Genomic DNA, 23573 nt, shown 5'->3' with positions numbered 1-23573 from the left:
CCCAAACACTCAGTGACGTGCCCACATTCACATGCACACACACACACTCTCACACACTCATTCCCTCACACACCCACACACCCACACACACGAGGCCTCTGACCACACTGTCCACTTCCACTGCTCAGAAGCTCATGTTTGGGTCCCCGTCCGGAAGTCTAGGATGATGCCATTGCCTCCCGCCTCGCCTCCTGCACAGAACCTTGTATCTGTGATTGCTCCCAGGTTGTCCAGGGTCACCTCCCGGGCAACTCCAGAGGCTTGGGTTTCTCAGTAATGACATGAAGGACTGAGGCAATGGGCAGAGACTCCCAGGGGGTTCTGGGACCTCACCCCAGACCTGCCAGAGACTAGACTCCTGACCGAGAGTCGGCACAGTTCAAAGGTCAGCAGAGGAAGCATGATTCCGGGGACAGGGTGGTGGCAGGCGGAGAGATGGTAGGAACGGCTGCAGATGATGTGCCTACAGGCTCTGAAGTGTCCAGCCTGGTGGGGAGGGGACAGGCGGCACCTGGGAGCCTGACGCAAACTGGCTTCTTTGTGTCCTAGGTCCCAGCTGCCCTTTTAGATCGCTGCAGAGGGGGTGTTAAGGAGGTTGGAAAACCCTGCTGTGCTTCAGGAAATGCTTTTTCCCTGCAAAGGGAACAGCAGTGGGGTCCCGTCCAGGTCCAGCCTGCGTCCTCAGCCTGACCCCAACATGCCTGTGCCCCCGCGGCGCTGAGAAGGGGTCTGAGGGGTGCACAGGGCTCCCGCACCTGTCCCAGTTAGGGTCCCATCAACGGCTGTGTACGCCGGGCTGGCTGAGTGTGTGTGTGTGTGTGTGTGCGCGCGCGCGCGTGCGTCTGAGGGTGCAGAGCATGACACTGCTGAAAATACAAACAGGTTGTCTCCTGTAAAGCATGACTCCCCGGGCGTCCCGAGCACATACGCCGAGGCTTCTGCTCATCATCTTCAAGTCATTTAAAAGGATAATTAGTGCGTGGCGTCTGTCTGGGACCCTCTGAGGGTTCGTGTCCATCCTGTTTGTCACTGTTTCTCTCCTAATCCCCTCTAATGAGGGTTTATGTTAACACGGGTAAGCCCTCGCTGCTGTGCACTGGCCAGCTAGCTGCTCCCATGGAGGACACGCTGCTCAGATGTCACCGCCTTTGGCTACCTGGCTAGGGGGACGTCGGAGGGCTCCCCGGGAAGGGCTGCGTGTGCTCGTGGGCAGTGCCTGCTGTCGTCGGGCCTTCCTGACGGTTGCCTCTGCTTTCCCTGCATTTGCTCAGGGTTTGATGTCATTTCCTTTCTGTAGTTCTCAGCTCCTTCACCATGTTCAGTCTTCGAGGAAGGCGTCCTGGCCCTCGCTGCTTTTGTCACATTAGAGTGCCCCCCCCCACCCCACGAAGGGGGTAGGAACCGCTGAGCTGGGTGTGGCTGAGCTGCCCATCCTTCTGGACCCAACACCTCTGCAGAAGTGGAAGCGGACACTCAGGGTGAGCGGGCCAGGCCGCCAGGTACAGACGTCGGCAGTTTTCAGAGGTGCTGGGCCTTCCTCCCCTCTGCAGCTTTCAGGGAAAGCATCAGTGAGGGAAAGGTCTGGGGCAGGCCTGTCACACCCACTTACCCAGGCAGCAGGCTCGCTGCGGACAAATACTGGCGACAGTATTTCTCTAGATCTAAGGTGATAGTGGAAAAGGAAAATAGTAGTTATCGCAATTTAATAAAAATGAACGCTCACATGTTACATGTCGTGTTTACTCAGTCCACTCTATACTCCTGTGCTAGAGCATAATTAGTAGTCTCATTTCACATGCAGACCCAGGTCCTGAGGATCAGAGAGGCTATGCAGTTCTCCCCGAGTCACACAGCTAACGGGGAGAGGCCTTTTGTCTGAGGCCTTGCCATGTCCTTTGCTGGTTCCTCCAGACCAGGCTACCAGGAGGCCTGAAGTTCCAGTGACATGAGGGGGAGGCCCAAGCGACGCATTTCTAAGCATGGTTATTGCCCGTACTCAGGAACAAGGAAGCGGGAGCTACAGGGCTCATGAGTGGCCACAGACCTTTCTAGCTCCCTGTTACCTGCATAGCTTCCCTGGAGAGCAATGCCACGGCCGCTGGAGAAGGGGGCTGAGGAGCAGGACTCGCATATTGCCACCGTGCAGTGACTTCCAGCATCCTGGGGACCAGGCAGGGTTCCCTTTACAGGGCAGGCAGTGTGGCTGCGGCTACGGTGGAGAGGTGCCCGGTGGGCACAACGCACACATGCCCCTCCAAGGCTCCCTGCACACGTGGCCCCTCTGGCCTGCTCCTCCCAGCTCTGCTGCCTAGGGCTTCTCTGTGATTCTGGTCAAGTGCAGGTGGACAAGAAGTGGGCAGAGCTCAGACCCTGACTTCCTCAGGGACTTGAGAAGGGAAATGCCCTCCTGGACCTCGGAGCTGGACTTTTATTTGTGGTGATGGGGAGGAAGAGGGAGAGAGAGATGATGGGGAGGGCCCAGAGCATGGCTGATCACATGGCCTTCAGCTGACTCCCCCACACCTGCCCGGGGACCAGGGGTGACCACCCTGCGCCTGGGTCTCCACGATCGGCTCAGCGGATGCAGCGACATGCAGTGTCTCCTCGACAGACTCCCAGTTGCTCTCCATAGAAATCGTAGGTGACAGCTTTGGGGAGGTCGGGCATGGCGGGACCACAGTGTGCACACACGGACGGGCATACTCAGGAGGCACCGTTCACAGAGAAGACCTTTACACATCACTGAGGCGAGGTTTGCAATAAGACCCCTCAGAGAAGCAGCCCGAGCCTCAGTGTTTCACGAGCAGAACAGCATCTGGGGAGATGAGAACCTGCGGTCTCCCACACTCGAAGCTTTGGTGGTTAAGGCGGCACACAGCCAAGGTTTTGGGGTACTTCCTTGTCTGAAAAGGATCATTATTTGAGGACTTGTCTTAGAGGAGAAAACATGAGGGCTCAGGACAATGTGACAAAGCCTTCAGGAGTAAGGACAGATGGGCGGTGCACAGGCTGGGGGCCCAGGTGGTCACTGCAGGACAAGGGCGCCCGTTTGTCCTGCCCGTGCCCCAGCAGGGGGACCCTGGGCCCATGTGGAGCCTGCACTCCATATCAGGAGAAAGGGTACAGGCGGATTTGGGCTTCTCCAGGTGACCTATCCTGTTAGCCTGGACCTGAGCACCGACAGGAAGACACAGCTCACACCCAGGGAGCTGGCACCCAAGGGGTAGTCTCAGGAGGGTCTCCGATAGACAAGAAGTGATGACATCACAGAGTGGCACGATGGACTTTGGAATCAATTCCCAGAGTTTGTACTTCACTAGAATCGTATTCCCTTCAAAGTCGTCGCCTTGGAATACACACATTCCCTCTGACGAGTATTCATGGCTTAAATCCTTCAACAGCTTACCTGATGTCACATTCAGGGCCTGTGACGGAATTCTCTGAGTGGCCTCAGTGGGGACATTCTTGTCCTGGGGGGATCTTTGATTTCTGGAGGGAAGATGCTCTCCCTGCCGTTCCTGTTGAGCTCCCTGTTCCACGAGACCTGGTCCTTTTTGCTGGTACCTTCTAGAACCTCAGCCCACAATAAAGGATGAGCCTCAGACTTGTGACAGGGGAAGGGACCTGTCACAGATGCAGCCAGGGATTCTGGGTCTCCTCGGAGCTCCCCACCCACACGCCCCCAGAGGGGGCCTGAAGCCACGACAGACAGGGCTTGGCAGCTGCCATACACAAACTGTGTGGCTTAACTCAACAGAAGGGGGTTCTCTCACAGTCTGTAGGCAAGAAGGCAGGGTGTCAGCAGGGTCATGTACCCCTGAAGGCTCTGGGGGGACCCTTGCAGGCCTAGTTTTTGGGGTCTCTGGCAACCCTTGGCTGGTGGCAAGCTCTGTCTCTGTCTTCACACGGCCTTCTCCTCTGTGTCTGTCCTCTACTTTCCTTCTAAGGACACCATCATATGGGATGTAGGGCCACCCTAATCCAGCAAAATCTTGTCTTAATTAGTTATATCTGCAAAGACCCTATTTCCAAGTAAAGTCATATTCACAGGTCCCCAGGGTTTAAGAATGTGTTTTTGCGGGGGACACAACTCAACCCAGAACAATAGGACAGTGTTCCCGTCTCCCACTCCGGAGTGGCTCTCAGTGGTAATCTGCTGTCAGCCCCTGGACTGCATACCCTCTCTGATACCTCCTGGGCTGGAGCTCCTGGGGGTCACACACGTCACACACAAATCCTCATCCTGGGGTTGCTGTGTAGAAACACAAACCCATGCAGGATACAGGAGGCTTTCTAGTTTGGAAGTGAGGTGTCTGAGAGCGGACGAATCACCCCTCAGCAAGAACATTAGAAGCATTGGAAGAGCGGGAAGTGATCGGACGTCAGGGTCTGAGCAGTGGCTTGTCCCTGCACAGGTGATTCAGGCAGGTATATCCTGCGTCTTCTCCCTATCAGAGTCTCCCGGTGGTCAGGTCTGGGGTAAGGGTGGACAGTCACAGGCCTGAGAATCCATCTTCCCTGGGAGCGGGGAACTGAGGGTGGATCCAGGCCCCCACGTCTCGTTCTTCTCCAGAGACACTGTCACTCCATCTCCCAGACTCGTCACGACGCAGCGCTCTAAGAGCAGAGCCTTTTCACTCGCAGCTGCCATTTTAACGGGGGACATGGAGAATTCGCTGACTGATCCTTTCATTGGTTCTCAGAGCAGCAGATATGCAGGACGTGGGGAACGGCAGCTCCTGGTCACCCTTGTCAGGTTCAAAGGTGAGGGAAGAAATGTCCTAGCTTTAGAGGGATGAGGACACTCACGCTGCATCCATAGCCAGCCAGGCCGCCTGCCTCCACTGGGCTTCTAAGTCCCTGGCTTCACTCGCTTCATTAAATATTGAATACATTTCAAGACCAAGGCCTCCTTTTCATGTTTCTATGAGAAATGCTCACATTTTTTGTGGGGGAAACATGCAAATGTCCCCATGCAGGGTTCTCACAAAGACACCGCTGGACCCGCCGGGGCACTGCCCTCGGAGGCCTACCTGGCCCACAGGTGAGCTCGGCTGGGAGGAATGGATGTGAATGTGGACGCTGTGCGTGCAGCCGGAACCAGACTACCTGGGCCAGGGGGATGCTGGCTCCTTCCTTCTCTGAAGGGCTGGGCTGTCCCATCAATTGTAGAACTGTGTGAAGGATGGCTGGGCTTCCTCTGCTTAACCAGCTGGGTTTCTGCTCCGACGAGGCTGCGAGTTTGGTGCTGGAGAATGAGACAAAATAGAGGGTTGGGTTGCTTTAGAAGCTTCCTTCCCTTCTTCATTATCAGTTTCTTGGCGATGGATCATCTTTAAGACACACGATCTTTAAATGTGTCATCTTCTGTGACACGCTGGATTGAGCTGTCTACCAGGGATTCCGGAATTGTGGCCGGGGCGTTTATCTTTCCTCCCTGGACTCACTTGGCAGGGACGACAGATGTGTGAAGGATTGTCTGGGTGCGGACACAGCTGCAACCTACCCACTGTGTACATGCAGTGGTCTGCTCCGGAGTCCCCCATTACCCACTGTGTACATGCAGTGGTCTGCTCCGGAGTCCCCCATTACCCACTGTGTACATGCAGTGGTCTGCTCCGGAGTCCCCCATTACCCACTGTGTACATGCAGTGGTCTGCTCCGGAGTCCCCCACGTGGGCTGGACAGGGCCCTCTGTGGGCATCCGGGCTCCGTCCCTCCCACCACGCATTTCCAGAAACTCATATGCCTTCCAGGGTGAAGCTAGAGTGTGTGGAACAGCCCACGGGAGCTTAGCTGTGGACAACAGACATCATAAGCACACACTTCACTCATACGAAGCACTGTTGTTTTCACAGATTATCTAACAATCGTTCATCTTGACGAAATCCGCATCGCTGAGTCCGGGGAGGGTATGCTCAGAGCTCATGTTACTACACTAAGGGTATCTTGACTTCTTCCCACCCTCCTAAAGTGCAACCCACTGTTGTGGGTTAAACTGTGTCCGACACATATTCCCATGTTGAAACTGTAACATCCAGGATCCCAGAACGTGGTCTGCTGTGGAGATAGTGTTTTTGGGGTGTAGTTAACTTAAAGTGGGGTCACTAGGGTGAACCCTCATGTAATGTGACTGGGGTCCTTATAAAAAGGGGGATTGGATGCAGCCCCACACAGGGAGAAGACTTGTGAGTGTGAAGGCAGAGGTCGGGCGAGGCCTCTACATGCCAAGGAACATCAAAGACGGGCAGTGAGCCACCAGGAGCTGGAGCCAGGCCGGGGCCACATTCTCCTCTCAGCCTCAGAACCAACGACCCTGTCGAAACCTTGGTCATGACTCCTGACCTCCAGACCGGTGAGACCACACCGGTGGGTAGTGAAGCCCCCTTGTGTGCCACTTCGTATGGCAGTCCCAGCACTTGAAGGCACCTACCCATTCAAACGTAAGGGCGCCATTGAGTGGGTCGGGACGTGCCTGAAAAATTCTGCTTGGGCCACCCAGTGTGCATTGAGTAGGAATATATCCTAAGTTAGGATATCATCTCGGGTGACAGGGATTCGCATGCAGACAAGACTGATTATAAGAGCAGGGAAAGTACTTCCCGCATAGAGGTCTCAGATTTGACAAACAAAAATACAGGCCTCTCAGTTAAACTTCCATTCAGGTGAACCGTGAATGATTTTAGTACAAGTCTGCCCCGTGCAATGTTTAGGACTAATATTTATACTATAACCATATTAAGACTAATGTTTATACTAAACAATCATTTGTTAATTATCTGAAATTCAGATCTAATTGGGCATCTTGTGTTTGTCGACAGCTCGATGTGGGGTCCTTGACCCACCTATTTGAAGAAGGGGGCCCACGGGACTCTAATAACCTCTAAGAACTGGACAGAATCTCCAGCCCCCAGGAGGTGAGCTCTGCGGCGTTCCTGGGACTCACACTGTTTTGCTGGACCTGGGCTCCTTGTGTGGACCACCCCCGCCCCTGCCGTCCACCCGCGGCCCTGGCTGTTGACACAGTTGGTGTGTAGGTCCAGAAAGTAGCCTCATGTGGGTGCACGGCTCTCCTTTTGGGGAGATAAATCATGTCTCCAGCCTTCTCAGCGCCAAGTTTCTGCTGAGGCTGCAGCGGATGGTCAGATTTATGACCTTTTTGGGCACGCTTTCACGGTCATTTGTCCGTTAGGAGCTGTAATCAGACCTTCTCATGCAGACCCCCAATTCAGCAGGAGCTGCAGGCCTCGTTGGGAAAGACCAGGCCACGCTGAGTCCTACGGAGCCTGTGCTGGCAAAACCCTCACAGGATACTGTTTTGGTCCAATGTCTTAAAGTCAATCAACCCCTTCACACATAAAGCAATGAAACTACACTCAGCATGGATATAAATGGCTCCTGAGCCCCAGGGGCCCGAGTGCGTTCAGATTTGGCTGCATAGAGCTGAGCCGGGTTTGGGTTGTGGCAGTGAAGGCTGTGCAGCACTCACGGGTCCCAGCCGAACCCGTTTGTCTCATATCAGGAGACAGCGTCTGTGGTGACAGGCGGGGGTCTACCGCCCAACATACGCTCATAAAAGAAACTATCAACTTGTTACCCCATGCTTCTCTCAGGAAGGAAAATGAAGCTCTCTCAGCTTAGCGGACGTGGGCTGCTCCCACAGATGTGTGTGTCTGTGTTTGCGTCAGTGCACGTGTCTGTAGTGGGTTATGCACACCTACATAGAAAAGAAGAAACTTATCTTCAGGGTGCTAGTGCAGCTTTGCAAAATGAGTCCTGGAGAGAAGGCATGATGGTCGGAGTGAACACCCTGAAAACAGTGCCGGAATTAGAAGTTTAGGAAGAAGGCTAATTGTCATCTCATCCTTCCTCACCACCCAACAGCGTCCCAACAGACACCTCACAGCTCCAGTGAGGACATTGCTCCCTCCTGAGAGTCACCCCCACCCTTCCATTCCGAGTAAGATGCACTCGCTGGGAGCACACAGCCCCACTCCCTGACTGGTGGTGCTTCCACCGAGGGGGTGGGTGGGGGAGCAGTGTGGGGGGGCGTAATCACAGCTCAAGGATGTTTTCCCTTCCACATGGCAGCCACCAAGTATCCGAAGGCACCTGCCACAGTCCCTAAAAGTTCTGTTTCCCAGAATGAAAATCAAATTCTCCTTCTTACTGCTTAGTATGTGGCATAATAGGATCCCAGCCATTAAATGATGAAATCACCCACTGCTGGTTTATATGCTCAAATTTATCACCATCACTCAAAGTAGAGTATGAAATGGGATCCAAATATGGGCCTTAAATTTATTTCTCTTCTATTTCTGCTTATTTGCACCAGCAAATTTCTTCCCCAAATACCACTAGTCTCCAAGTGCCTTAGTGGATTGTTGCTCAGTGTGTAGGAGCCATCAGATGTGGCGCTGCAGCTGTTCCGTTTTCCACACACACCTTCCAGATGCAAGCAGACCCCCTCCCCATGCAACTTGGGAAATGATTGGTGCTTAGGGGTCTCTAGTGACCCACAGGGTCATGTGTGTGTCTCCCTATCTCCATCCCTGCCTCCTTTGCCCCACGTCACCACAGAGTGCTCTGTCACCAGAAGGTGGCTTTGTTGAGGGCAGGTCCTTCATACCTGGGCCTGCCTGGGAGGTCCCAGCGCTCAGGAAACACCGATGGAAGGCATGTGTGAGTACGGGAGAATTCCCTCATCCACTTCAATAAATGAGATTACAGCGGCCTGAGTCCTGTGTGTTCGTTTGCTTTTCTAATCTCACCAACACGAGAAGCACCTCCTGTCTTTTCTGTGACCCTGGTGGTGTGGTCTTCCTGTCTCCTCTGCTCTGACAGATCCTTGTCTCGTCCACCACGTGATGCCAGTGTCCCTTCACCTACTCAGATCCCTTTCCACATTCAAAGTCGTCAGCCTCGCTCTGTGGAGGGACCAGTGGCCCTTTCTGCAGACACAGGGCTGCTTCTGCCAGGAACAGTACAGATTGGCCACTGGCTCAGTGGGATCTGGCCACATCCTGTGGAGAGCCTGTAACCTGGCATCTTGATGACCCAGCAGTCCTATCCAGGACCACTGGGGCCCTGGTACTCAACACTCAGCCCCCAGGTGAGGGGTCTCCATCCTCCTCCTGCCCCACTTGTTGTCAAGCCTGGCCTGCACTGCCCTGTGTTGCCCACTCTTCAGCTGGCCCTGCCTTTACAGGTCTCCAGAAACTTCCTGCTGGATGGCCAAGAGAGCTGTTCCTTCTGGACATGGTAAGTGCCTGTCCCGTCATCCAGTCCTGTTTCCTGTCCTGTCCCCTCCCCAGCCTGGCCCCTGCAGGGGACCTCTGCCCTTCAGTGCATGGCTGGCCTCGTCTCTCTGGGTTCCTGGGAACACCTGTTTCTCAGGCTGCTTGGGAGACCAGCAGTCATTTCTGTGCCAGACTTCAGCCCTCACCCCGTTCTCTAACGTGGGCTGCAGAAGTGAACACAGGAGTGCACACAGGCTTTGCTGGAGAGCCCTTCCCCTGTGCATTCGGCAAGGGGGAGGCAGGCGGTGCTGTGACACCCCCAACCCGCTGTCTTCACTCATCTGCTCTGGCCATTTCCGGTCTGTCCCAGGCACTCCCCCCAGGTCAGGCTGTGTTTATGTTCTGGACACTCCAATAGTCACGTGGCGAAAACACAGGAGCAGTGGCAGACAGTGGTCCCCTAAGGCCTTCATTAGGCACCACTTTACAGAACTGTTCTATTTAACCAGAGATGGCTTGTAATTCAGAACAAATATTTTCAGAGTTCAAAAATACAGGGTTACGGACTCGGTGCCCTGCTCTGTCCACTGAGAAGTGAACTGTGAAGTCAGGACCTGGCCAGCTAATCTACATGGCATCTTTGTTAGATCACGCCAGAAACACGAGTCCTCTTCCTAGTGTTGCAAGATTGGGTCTCAGATGAGAGAGAAAATATCTTGCCCATTTTTTAAGGTTGGGAGTGTCACCGAGGGTAGTGACAACTGTGCCTGAAAAGGTGTCCTGAGAAGCAGATGCCAACGTGGATTCCATGTGCAGGAAAGGCTCATGCAAACAGAGGGGGCCAGGGACAGCTGGATGAGCTGTCCTCGGGAAAGGCTAGTCTGACCCCAAATGAAGGAGGGAGAAGAGGAAGAAAGGACCCCAGACAGACCTGAGGTCCAAACAGGTTCACGGAGGCCTTCGGCGCGTCCTCGAGACTGTTGAGTAGTCTCCCAAGATGCCGTCTGCCTCAGTGTCCCCACTGTACCCAGTCATGGGCAGGGAGCAGCCTGGGGAAGGGGACCCTGGCACCCATACAACAGTGTGACTCAGATTTCAATAGGAGGGTTCCCCAGGAATGCCTGTTCCTGTCCTTGGAAGGAACCCCACTCATTTCACGCAGCTCTGCAGGCAGGACCCCGAACGTGGGGACCTCCCTCCATTCCTCCCCCATGGACATGGTAACCCACAAGCTTGGAGTGGCCCCCACTCCTGCACCCACAGTGCTCTGCATCCTTGGAGGTTTCCAGGGCCTGTGCACTTGCGGAATGGGAGTCACTGAGGGCGCCTGGTTCCTGCTGCTGAGTGTAGAGAGGAGACAAAGAGCCGACTGAGGGCCATGGCGGCTCCCGCTGGTCTTCCCTCCCACGCGGTCATTCTTGTGGGGAAGGGGTGCTGAGGTCATTCCTGCACAGACCAGGCAGCGGGAGGATCCAGGTAAAACCCCAGATCCAGGGGTCTGAGGGGCACTGGGGAGGCTCTGAGGCGGATACAGAGGGGGTGGAAGAGGACCGCTCATCGGGGGGACAGTTCTGGGTGTGACTGAGCGGGCACAGGCTGTTCAGACAGAGAGCAGGTGAGGAGGAGCTAGGGGGCGGATAGGGGCTCTGGAGTTGAATGAACCTGGTAGCGAGGGGCCTGTGTGTATGTGTTTTCCCCTAAGTTTCAAAAGTTTTGGAGATAAACGTTATATTCACTGCTGGAAGGAAGATTAAAGGAAGGGATAAAAGTACAAACCAAAAAATAGGATATCCTAGTGGCACCAAAAGATGGAGAGAGAAGTGAGAAAAGGATAAGAAAGGAAGGGGAAGAAAGTGAGAGAGAGAGAGAGAGAGAGAGAGAGAGAGAGAGAGAGAGAGAGAGAGAGAGAAGTGAGAGGTATAGGATGGAGAGAGGGAGGGAGACACGAGGGAGAGGAGGGAAAGAGAGCTGAGTGGGAGAAATAAAAGGATATGAATTTGATGGGAAATCCCCTAAATGTTAAAAAGCCCAACAGTTCTTATTTAAGCTCAAGGTATTTTTTCCACAAGGAGACAAAAGGCCCATTAACGAAAGCCGTGGAGGGCAGGGTAGGTGTTTCTCCAGGCGGGCTCCGTTACCCGTTCTCCAACCTCCTTGCTCCTTCTTCCTTTTTTTTTTTTTTTTAAATTAAGGATGATATGCAAACCACGGTGACTCCAAACAAAGAGTAGTGTGCCCCTCTGGGGACAAGAGCCTTCCCAGAGCCGGGCAGGGGTCTGGGGACAGCCCACCGCATGCATTATGAGTTCTCTAACAGGGAGCACACAGGCCATCCTTCAAGCTGCAAGGTTTCCCCCAGGAGCATAAAATGGGACAATTTTTGCCGTCAGCTTTGCTGACTGCTCCAGTGGGATCTGCTGAAGTCACAGACTGATACCTCTTATAATTTCCATACTTTAAATAATTTAACATGAAATCACATAAATAAAATGTTATAACTGAGCACAATTCTTTATACATTTTCTAATAATTCCTACCTTTTAAATTAGCATAAGAACACTTAGAATAATTGAAGGATTTAATTGCATGGAGCACTGGAATAACCGTGCCGGGCTGTGCTGCACGGTGAAGCTGCGATGAGTTTTAATTCACTTGGTTTCCCCCATTTAGTCTTCATATTAGATAATGTGGCAGAAGCTAGACACACATGCACGTGGTGGACAAGGTACCTAATCGTTCAGAAGCACTGAATGTTTTGCTGAAAACCTCTAGACAGGCCATTCTTGAAGTTAAAATAGAGGAAAAGAATTAGTGACTTAAACATGTTGGATCTTGCTTTCCTGTCTGCTGTGTACTCAGTCATCTGCTCATATGGATGGCAAGGTCTTGCGTGCTCTACGATACAAGCCATCTCCTTTTTTCCTCTCTCTCTCTCCCTCCCACTTTTCCTTCCTTTGGTCCATAATTATGCAAGGATGATTATGCTCAAAATATTCAAGTCCATTTTCTTTATAGCAGAACTGTGTAGTTTATTTAGGAATAAATTGTATTCCGCACAAATTTTATAAATAAAACAGAAAGGAATTGTATTCTGCATGAATCCTAACTGTATCAATAATATTTTAAGGCCATTTTAGACCCCTATGAGAAATAGACATTATGCATTAAAAATGATATTTTGCTTTAAGAAAAGTGGGTATTTGAAAAGGTTGATTTCCAAAATAGATTTAGTGAGGCCAGCAGATTTTTCAGTTTTAAAGTGGATTTAACTCAGAATTTCTTTTCTGGTCCAGTGTGTGTAACAAACCTGAAAATCATGACCATATATTGTTTTCTATTGCTGCAATTTATTTAGTGGCTTAAAATGACAGGCTGGGGAGTCGGGAGCCTGGGCACTGCGTGGCCGGGTCCTCTGTATGGCTGCAGCTGGGGTGCTGTCCAGGGCTGGGTGTTCAGCCAGAGGCTGGACCGGGGAAGGAGCCACTGTCAATTTCACTCAAGTTGTTGGCAGAATGGTTTCCTCGTGGTTCTAGAATTGAGGGCACCATCTTCTTGCTGACGTTGGACGGAAGCTGTCCTCATCAGCTAGAGGTCACCCTCAGCTCCCTGCCATCTGGGCCTCCCAACACGGCCAGGACTTCCTCATAAGCCAGCAAAGGCCCAAGATGCTAGAGTGAGTCTGTGCCCCAGCTCGAGAGTCTTTTATTGTGCAATGTCTCCCACAGGGACATCTGGGCACTTTTGCCAGATTCGGTCAGACAGGTCAAAGGGAGGGGACACACAAGGGCACAGACACCAGAAAGCAGGGGCATTGGGTCGTCTTGAGTCTGTTTGCCACACGTCTAAAGCTTGATGGGCATCTCTACCTAAAAGTAACTTTGAGAATATGAGCCAAATGAAGGGTTGTCTGGTTTTTTTTAAGAAGCAGTAACTATCGTAAGTTTCATTTTCTCAAGTTTATCCTGTTTCCAATATCTAATGATTACTTCTAGAAATTGGAAGTTACACACATTCCCAGAGGAATCAAAAATGTGTCTGTAAGGTCAGGTAGTTTTGTCTACCCCACACTGCCTCTGATTATGGTGCTCGCGTGCACACACACACGCACACACACCGCAGTGCACATGCGCACACCCACATACACACACACATACTTTTGGAAGCAGTGGGCTTTACAGGATCATTCCTCCGTGTCCCGGATTTCAGAATTCCTGGGAATCAGCGTGTGTGCTCTCCAAGGGAATGCCACATCTCGGGGAGGTCCTGGGAGCTTCTCTGGGCTCTAAGGTGTGGGTCCCAGCCCGTCTCCACCCCGGTGCACGAGTCCCCTCTGGTACCTCCCTCCCGATGGTCTGCAAGTGGCACATGGGCCCCAGGACACCACAGACCCTTTTTGAAGCAATGGCCTTTAGATATTTTCGTAGTAGTTTACACTCCTGGACATAGACCGCCCCCCTCAAGTCCGTGTGGTTTGCTGGGTGGACACGTTGAGCCCTGAGGCCCACAGGGGCTGCCCAGGTATAGGCATAATGCACATCCATTGCTTCCCCCCATAGTGCTGACTTGAATGTGAACAATTACTAACGAGCTGGGGCTCCCACTTGGTCTGAGGGAGATTGCTAATTACGCAGACGCCATATGCTCCAGGCAAGTGAGGTTGGCTTTGCTGGGTCTCAGCATCACTGGCTACATGACATACTCCAAGGGGCTAGTATGGGCCAAGGACTATCAGGGCCACAGAGGAAAATGTGGACAGTTTGGCAAAAACCAGCCCTTCCACTGGAAAAATGTAGCTTAAAATATGTGCACCACTATTGGTGTGTGTTAATGCCAGCTTCGGAGCTAAAGGACTGGGCATGGTTGTCCTGAGCGGCTCCTGGCATCAGAGATCTGTCCCTCCAGGTGGGCACTGCACCCTACTGGGAGGCATCTGGTCCACGGAGTGAAAACCTGGGCCCACTCCCAGAGGAGACGTTGGCTGTCACAAGGGAAAGACAACCTGTGGACAGAAAGGAACGGGGCAGATTGGGACAGACACTTACTATTTGAAGGAATTCCTGTGTCTGTGGCTGATTGTTCTCGGCGTCTCAATGGCAGGACCTGCAAACCTTCAGCCCCTTCTCAGTAAAAGCCTCCAGCTCATGGGCGTGTCGTGTAAACTGAAAGTCTGTCTCCACCTGCTCAAGGACTCAGCGCTGTGGTCTGAGTGCTTGTGTCCCCCCAAAGTCATATGTTGAAACCTAAGCCCCAGTGTGATTGTGTTAGGTGGTGGGTCCTTTATGAACCCCAGGTCATAGGGGTTCAGCCCCATGAATGGGGTTAGTGTCCCCAGACACATAGGGACAGCATACAGAATGAGGCCCTTTTCAGAAGCGTGGAGAATGAGGACCCTGGTTGGGGGGGTGGGTGAGGGAGGAGCGGGTCCAGGCAGAGCCGTGAGGATTCATGGTTTCGTCCGAGGAAACCCCACAAATGAGGGATGCATTCCCTCATTCTGCAGTCCTGCAGGTCTGACAGCAATGACAAGGCCCCTAATCCCCGGTCAGCTCCTGCGTGGTGAGAGCCTGAATTACCCGGCTCCCTGTGTGACAGGCAGCCAGCCAGTGGGCCCCGCTCCTCAGTAACCGTGTCTGCCAACTGGGCTGGCGGTCACAGTCCTGACCTCAGAGACTCACTGTCAGGATTAAACAGGCGCTAGCTGGGGTTTTAGACAGCTTTAGGGCAGCGCCGGGCCTGCAGAAACTGACCAGTGCACTGTGACAGGCGTGAGGATGACAGGTTCTATGCCAGCGTCTGCCAGTGCCCGAGAACCGCCCACCCTACGACGGACACGAGAACGCCCCCTCCACCTCCCGCTCCCGTGGGGCGTTGGCATGATGAGGGCCCAGGGCCACCAGCCCACGGCCGACACACTCAGTCTCCTGACAGGGGGGACACCTGACCCTGTGCTTTCTGACATTGTAGAATGTCATTTACAAAATCACCTATGATGTGTTTTGTCACCAGCATGTTTAAACATAAACTAAGTCCATAATTTCACAGAATCCCTGTGGATTTACAAACACACTCCCATTTCTATTTCTAACACGTTCTGGGGTGATATCAGTGGTCGACCAGAAATACAGGGATAGAGGAACATGTCACATGGCCCCAAAAGGAACCTATCAGAGAGTGTGGGGGGCCTTTTACAACATAAATGTCACAGAATGCTTTAACAACTGAATGTTACAAGGAAAAGGAGAAAGCGGAGAAACTATTCAAGAATACAAGTGACAAAGTAGGACCTGACAGACAATTGTAAGGTCTGTTTCCATCTTAGACCCTGGTCCCAGGACAAGACACACCAAGCCCAAGGGCACTCTCAGGCCTCCTCGTGGGCCCTGCTCATTAGCAGTGTCCATCCCTCCGACAGCGGCCTCGTGAAGAGTAATGAGCAGACGCTGCTCGGGATTCCCCTGCTGGGACCCTTGCAGGCCACACACGAGTACTGGGCTGCCCTGGTCACCTTAGGAGTCCAGCAGCACCTGAGGGCACTTCTGATTTAATCAGCTACTTTCTCTGTGGGTGAAAACGCTTTAGGAGAGCCCGCATTCCAACTCTTTCAGCCTCAGCCGTTTTCCCTGTGGGTGGAATGCCTCAGTACACTTGCACAAACGTACAACTTGCAAAACCAGATAAATTCATAAACACAAACGCGTACCTCTGGTCAGAAGCAACACATTCAATCCACAGCCCAAGCTTTCACATTTTCATCTCACATTTGGATGGACCACAAACACGGCCAAGGCACGTTCCTAACTTAATGCAAAGAATGTTAAATAACGACAAAATGAAATTTTTAGCCGTACAAGACATGGACTGTTTTTACTCTGACATATGTCGTCAGGGTTTGATTGGGATTGGGAGTTACTGGTGCCGAGGAGAATGGCCCACCGAGTTCCTCTTAATTAGCGGACCCTAATTAGTGGCAGACTGCAGCTGTGCCCACTGACCAACCTTTCACGTGCAGGACACGACATCCAACTACATTAAAACGAGCTTAACTTGGAACTTCATCTTTAATTCAGTAGAGCGTCAGCTCTGCGTCACACATCATTCATGGGCCAAGCTGGGGTTTTCGAACCGGCTAATTTTGTTAGAAGTCCTCCAAAGTGTTTTCTGAATTAGGAAAAATGTATATTTATTGGTTTGTATAACTGAAAACAGGTTAAGAAATTCCCTCACGTTTGCCGAAAACAAAACAAAACTCTGACACCTCTCATTTAACACAGAGTCTGGAAAATGTGTGATTTCTGGAAAATCATCAAGTGATAATTTAATAAACATGGAAACTGTTTTTAAATGTTTATTGAAGTTCACTAATAATAGACGTTAAAAGCCATAGGCCCAACACCTGGTTAGGAAAATGAACTTGCAAATCTACCCGTGAAGTGACTGTTGCCACTTCTGTTTTAAAGCACAGTGATTTTTTCACTGGGAATCCCGTCTTGACCTTGGCCAGGGAAAGAGGATGGTATATGTCCTTTCTGTGAGAGATGAACTTGGAGGTAACTTTCTTCATTGCTTCCTCCTTTTCTTTGCTTATTCACAAGACTGTGTTGGAAGAAAGGAACTGTCTAGTATGTGACTCCACAGCAGCGTGGCCCGAGGGCACACAAAGGAAGAGCGCTGGGGGGACCTGCATTTGGCTGGAAGGTCAGCCTGAGTCTCAATCCGGGCTGTACACCCTGGCTTCTTTCTTTTTGAGGTGAACTTGGTGTTAAATAGGACGTGCATAGAAAACAGGTGCCCAAATCGTAAGAATGCCACACAGTACATTTTTGAAAAGAGAGAACAGAGAGATGAAGAACGTTACATGAGCCCAGAAGCCTTTGTCAGCCCTTTGGGTCATTACGCACCCCCGCCCCTCAAAAGGAGTCAGTACTGCCTGCTTCCTTTACAGCGGCCCGTGTCTGACTCCTCCCCTTGGCCGTGTGTGTAGCTGTGGTTTATGCATTTCAGTTACTGCATAGTATTCACTCCCGAGAACTCAGTGGTCTACGGAGACTCCATGACAGTTTGGTCATGTCCAGTTTGGGGCTCTTACAAGGATTGCTGTGATGCACATCCCTCTCCATGCCTCCTGTGACCCTGTGTAGGTGTTTCTGCCAGATATATGGCGAGAAGTGGAGTTTCTGGGGAAGGTAGGGCACACTTAGCTTCCAGAAGTTTGGCTGGTTTTCTGAGTTGGTGGGACCATGCAGAGTCTCCACCACCAGGGGCCCCTTACGCACATAGGGCTCCTCATTTATGAAACCGTGAGTGTGCCTCCTCTGCAGAATGAATTCAAGCATTAAATGGAGGGATGGGCATATTCTGAGGACTTTTTGGGTCACGGTGGGCTTTATTAGTAGTTGAGATCCAGGAATGAGGAAATGCGTGAGTTAGATGGCTGATAGCACATAAGAAGCCAATTCTCAGTCCCACCCCATGTTCGTGCCTGGAGCATGGGGGAAAAAAGAAAGAAACTTTCAAGGGAGGGGGAAAATGTTAAATTTGCAGAGTAGAATTCATTCATTGTCACACTCAGGCAGGTTTGGCAGTTCCCAGCCGAATGCCGCCCAGTCCAGTGAAAGAGCTGGGTCTTCCCGACCCACTGACCCAGGCTCAAGTCTTCCAGAATGGCAGCTATAACACAGGGGCTGTCGGCCATCTATTGTTGATTCATTCAGGTAATACCTGCCCAAGTGCCAGGTCCTATAGGATCCCCAAGGTTAGCGACAGGTGAGTTCCTGCCCTGGGGAATATAGAGCTAGGGGAAACAGGAGAAGCAAGGGACCACTTTCAGTGGACCGTAGGACTGCCCCTCGCCTTGGCACTCCCAGAGACATCTGGTCTACTTCTGACCACTCAGCTGGGATAGATGATGTAGTGTGTGAAGGCACAATGTGAATTCAAAGAGAGGAAAAGCCTGCCAGGGAGAGGAGAAATCAAGAAGGGATTTGGAGCTACTTCCAGCAGAAATTATCCTGAAAGGGGGCAGTAGCCCCAAATACCACTCAGTGCTACCCCACTGGGCATGATTCATGCTGTCACAACATTTTCAGGTAAGCCCTCTGGTCACCTGTGGCCTTTCTCCTCAAGGGCGGAGAGGATGCTCATTGAGCCATGACAGGGGAGAGAGATCAGGGAGGTCACGGGGCAGTTACAAGAGCCATGTCAGAGCTCCACCATGTACCACATTGGGACTCAAGCACCTCTTCTTGGCTCCGTCTTTTCTCCAGCTCAGCTCTTTGTATCCAGAGCCACCTGGGACAGTGCTGGCCAGAGAGGAGCAGGTCTGAGCCGTGAGGGGACTTGAGAGCAGATGCAACAGAGACTCAGACAACCAGACAGTCCCGTGACTTTCTCTCAGCACAGCGGCCTGTACTCCAGCAGCCGTACGTAACTGAGAGTGTGAAAGAAACACTGTCACACATTTGTGTGTCATACACTCTGCTTTGGGCTCACGGAGGTGAAATGTGACTGGCACCTCAGGGAGGAAGGGGCCACATCAGAACATGAGATGGGTAAAGACCTGCCATTGATTAGCACCCAGACAGGTTTTCTGATGGGTTTTAATCTGCTCCATGCCCATTGCAGAAAAGTGGAGAAAGTCTCTAGGTCCTACCTGGCAGAGAAAACTGTCCACCATCTTGGTAACTGTTCCCCCAGAGACAGCCGTCCACCTCGGCCTGAACCAATAAACTCTTAATCAAAATCAATGCATTTAACTAAATCAGTGCATCTTAAGCTGAATCAATGGAAATTCATGCTGGAAAGTCTGGATTTCCATGAGATGTGTGAATTCAGGTCCAAAGACATCTGCAATCTCAGAACCTCAGCACATTATATTTATCTGCAAAAAGAGTAGCTGATGGCACATCGCCATTTCAACACAGGATTTGACATTTTGGGTAAAGTCAACGTGGTAGAAGGAAGACCCTTTGCTGGCAGGTTTAGTACTGGCATTATGCAAGAAAATAAGCTATTTTCTCAATAAGTATTTGTTAAATGAATGCTAATCTAACGAATATATTATTATAGTTAGAAGCAAATTGTAAAATAATCTGAATGGAATGATCCTATGTATGTAACACACAACGTGGTCAATATACGGGTTTACATGCTCTCACACATGTGCACGAACACATGCTAATTCTAGAAGGGGAGAGCCTGGAGCAGAGACAGTGCTCCAGATGGGGATTTAAACAAACAAACAAACAAACAAACAAACAAACAAACAAACCAAGATTAGTTTGGTTTTTTTCATCATAGGACCCCAAGAATTGTTAACACTTTCACACCTCACCAAAGTTTTACAATAAATTCTCCAGTTTACTTTTGGCTTCAGTTCCAGAATTTTAAATGATTTCACAAGAAAAGTGAATAGGTCCCTTTAGAGAAATTATTTTTGCACTCAGCTGTGATTCACCTTCTGAAATATAAAAAAAAGGACAAAAATATAAAAATCGAGAGATTGCTTTGTACTGACGGTCCAAAGTATTTCTTGGAACAGTTTATTTCTCAGTGATAGCCTGCTTGTAAGTTTGTTTAGTGTGGGCAGAGATCTGCCAGACAGTGAGGGAAGGAAACTTACTCTCAGTGGAATCAAGGGAAGTCCGCACTGTCTAATGCCACGTGCCTGTATATTCCTGTCAGGCCCAGTTTTAAGATTATTTTCACGTGACTGTTCCCCTTGTTTTACGTATTACCTACAATGTGGGTAATAGGCTGTCCACCATCTTTATTGTATCTCTAGATGTTGAGTGGAATGAAGAAAAGGATCCACTCATAAGGAAAGGATGTGGACTCCTGATTCTGAGAAACCAGTAACCCACCTTCACGCCTTCTGTGATAATTGCACAGCAGGCTTGATGGCCCAGGTCCCTTTGGGTCAGAGCCTCTGGGAGCCCCTGCAAACTTTAGGCTGGTGTCGGCATTTGCTCATCACATGGGAACCTCCCTTTGTCTCTGGCTTCATTTGTTCTTTTCTGGTCCTCCCAGTATTTTTTTTTTTAATCATGCCTGTAATGACTCCAATTGCTCAACCACTGATGACATTTTCCTTCTTATTCAGAACAAGCATTAAAAATCAACTCAGGGAATTTAAGAAACACTGGAATATCTGCCTTTCCAATAATTCTTTCAAACAACACTCTGAATATTGGGTTTACTGTGCTGGAAGAAACAGAAGATCTGGGTTTATGTGTGAGAACCTACCTCCTAAGAAAAGAGAAAATGCCCAATAAGAATGAAGCCAATTAGCCAATTGGCTAATATATATTTTCTTCCTTTTAAAAGAAATTAAGCAATTTAAAAAGTGTAAGGTATATTTTATATTATAAACTTATATTTATATAACTTATGTACATTGTGTTTATATAAAAATGTATGATATATGTTATGTCAAAATATGAAGAGCACATAATATATTTCTAATCATAAAATATGGATTTATGCTTTTATATTATAACTTAATGTAACAATAAAATATTAATTGCTTTAACGAGTAAGACTATGAAGTATCCTTGGTTATTTAGAGAAGACTACATCCTTCTTGGTTTCTCTTCAGTGTGTGTGCGTAGTATCATCAAGAGACAGATCCATACATTCAGTAAACACTCCAGAAAATTCTACATTCAGAAAAAGCATAAAGTGCATCTTAGATGATGGTCTAGGTGGTCAGCTCATACAATTGAATTTGAATTCTGGAGAAATTGTTTAAGGCAATAGTACAGGCTGCTCAGACCTGAATCCAAATGGCCTCCTGGTGGGAAAAGGGACTAAATGACAAAGCCAACCTCGAAGCCTGAGACCCTCACTCTCTGGGTGAGTTAGAGGCCTGCAAGACAGATCTGAAAGGAAATCCCTCCTTGGTATACCCACACACGCAGGTCTCTCTGATCTGTCAGAGGTCAGCATGGGAAGGAGAGCATGAGAGGTAACTGGTCAGCGTCAGGAGGAGCCGGATGTGTGCCCTGGGTCTAGAGCCCTGCACCCCAGAGCTCCCCTCCTGGATCCCATCAGGATGTACCAGAACAGAACTCCTGGCCTCCGCCAGCAACAACTCCCAGGTCCAAATACAGAAAGAAAACAATGACCAGCAAGGCAGGCCCACGCCAGCCTCAATCACATGCTGGCCCTTCCATACCTGCAAATCCCACACCTTGGGCCCGTCGACACAAACACCTTGATCGGGCAGTGTCCTAGGTGTTCACATTCTTGAGAAAGAGTGGAAAAAATGGCTGCTCCACCAATACTGGGCCATCTGAAACACAACCGGAACTAGGCACCCACTCGTAATAGAATTTGTGCTTCAGAAACAATTAAGGGGCATAACCATGGTTCTTCTCTTGTGAGTCCTTCTGCGAAATACACAGTTGCCAGTTACTGGTGGCCATGTTAGCAAATGAGGGGACTGCCAAGAATGCTTCAAGAAGAAGCCTTGAGTCCTCAGCGTTGGCTCCCAGGCTCCCACTTTCGAGTGTGCAAGAGGCCAGGACGCCTGGCAGGCTGCTGGCAGCTGCAGCACCCGCTTCCCGCACAATAACAACAGTCAAGGTGAGAGCCCCATTCGGGGAGGCTTTAGCACGAAAACCAGACGGAGAGTTGATGTGATCCTGCAATAGCTTGTTTTAGAAAGTAAATGAAGTGTCTGTCCACATAAAGTTAAAAAGAATTCTAGTGGAATAAAAACACGGTCATTTGAAAAGCAATCAGTGGATTTAAGGCAAACCAATCAGTGGTTAAAATAAGCAACAGGGTGACCTGCGAAGGTTTCACTGCCATCAGTCCCCATTCGGACGTGGCCGCAGTCTATTCACACTAACTGCTTCACTCAGTGCATCAGTGCACTTTTCCTCACGCAATAAAGCTAAGTCACTCATTAATTTGCTCATTCTTTTTTGAAAATTTAATAAAAAACCCAATCACCTGCACACAAGAATAAGGTCCACCACCAATGGCTGGAATGGGAGAAATATGAAGGCATTTTTAAGGTGTCTCATCTGAAGGAATTTGAAATTTAAAATTGAAAAAGAAAAAGAGAGGATATATCAAGTCACAGATATCCATTCTGTTTGATTTTCCCCCCTCTAGCAGGAGTTTTTATTTCTTTGTCTTCTTCATTGGCCTATCCCGGGGCGTAGAACAGTGCCTTGTGTGTAAGAAGTGCTCAGTTAATATTTGTCGAATAAGCAAATAGACAAACACTTGCATTTAAAATATACATGAGGAATAGGGAGTACTTAGAAGGTGAAAATCTTATCCAAACTCATACGTAGACAATAGAATGACCTGATTTTCTAAAACCCAGCGTCTCTTTCTTTCTCTGTCTCCAGGGCTGCAGAACAGTGAACCCCATCAATACAAGGTAACTTTCCATTATTGGTTTTGTCCTCCATCATCTCTTGGGGCTGACAAGTGTCCTCTGAGCAGGGACCAAGCTTCCACACTTGAGGAGACCATGCATTTTTCGGGGTGGGAGCACTTCTCACCCTGGACGCCCACCTGCCATTTGTGACCTCCGATCTCAGGCAGGTTGCTGCGTAGGACCATCCAGGCACATGGGGCATGAGGTTTGGTCGCTCCACACACACACATTGCTTTTGACCCAGGTGTGTGGGGCGGTCCTCTCCACTCGAGGCTCTAGCAACAAATGTGGGCACAGAGGTCTCCCTGTCCCTGAAGGCCCCAAATGTTTCTGCATTGTCTGTCACCACTCTCCTCCCTGTGGGTGTTGACCCAGAGGGACAGAACACAGAGCTCTTCCTGAGGAGATCCCTCAGGAACTTTCTAGATTCTCCTGGATTCTGTCTTTTAGGCCTTGGAGGTTTGTACTCTGTCCCAGGTCAAGACCTTCACAATCTGTGTTTGTGCCTATGTTTTCTTGCAATGAAAAACCTTTCTTTCAAAACTCAAGCCTTTTCTTTGAGTTTCAAAAGCCTGTTTTGGCTGCAAGAGACCAACACTGACTTTTGTGTTCACTCCTGCTTGGTCTGTACCTTCTTATCACTGATCCAGGCAGCACGATCGCCTCACCCTGCCTGATGAAACTGGCAAAACCCTGGGAACCCAGAGGAAAGAATACATCCCCCATGCCTGCCATCCTGCCAGGTGGAAATCAAAGGAGCGAGTCACACATTGTTAGGGACAACCCCCCAAAATAGAAGTCTTGAGCTGGATCCAATAGAAAGATAAGGAAATTAGGGGCACAGAGAGGTCCTGAGAGTGTGGTGAGAGGGAGGAGAGAGCATGCGTGTACACGTGTGCATGTGCGTGTGTGTGCATGTGGGGCTGGGCGGTGGGAAGCTA

The sequence above is a fragment of the Rhinolophus hipposideros genome, assembly GCF_964194185.1.
Source record: "Rhinolophus hipposideros genome assembly, chromosome: 7".
Lineage (NCBI taxonomy): Eukaryota > Metazoa > Chordata > Mammalia > Chiroptera > Rhinolophidae > Rhinolophus > Rhinolophus hipposideros.
This window is presented reverse-complemented; position numbering follows the sequence as displayed.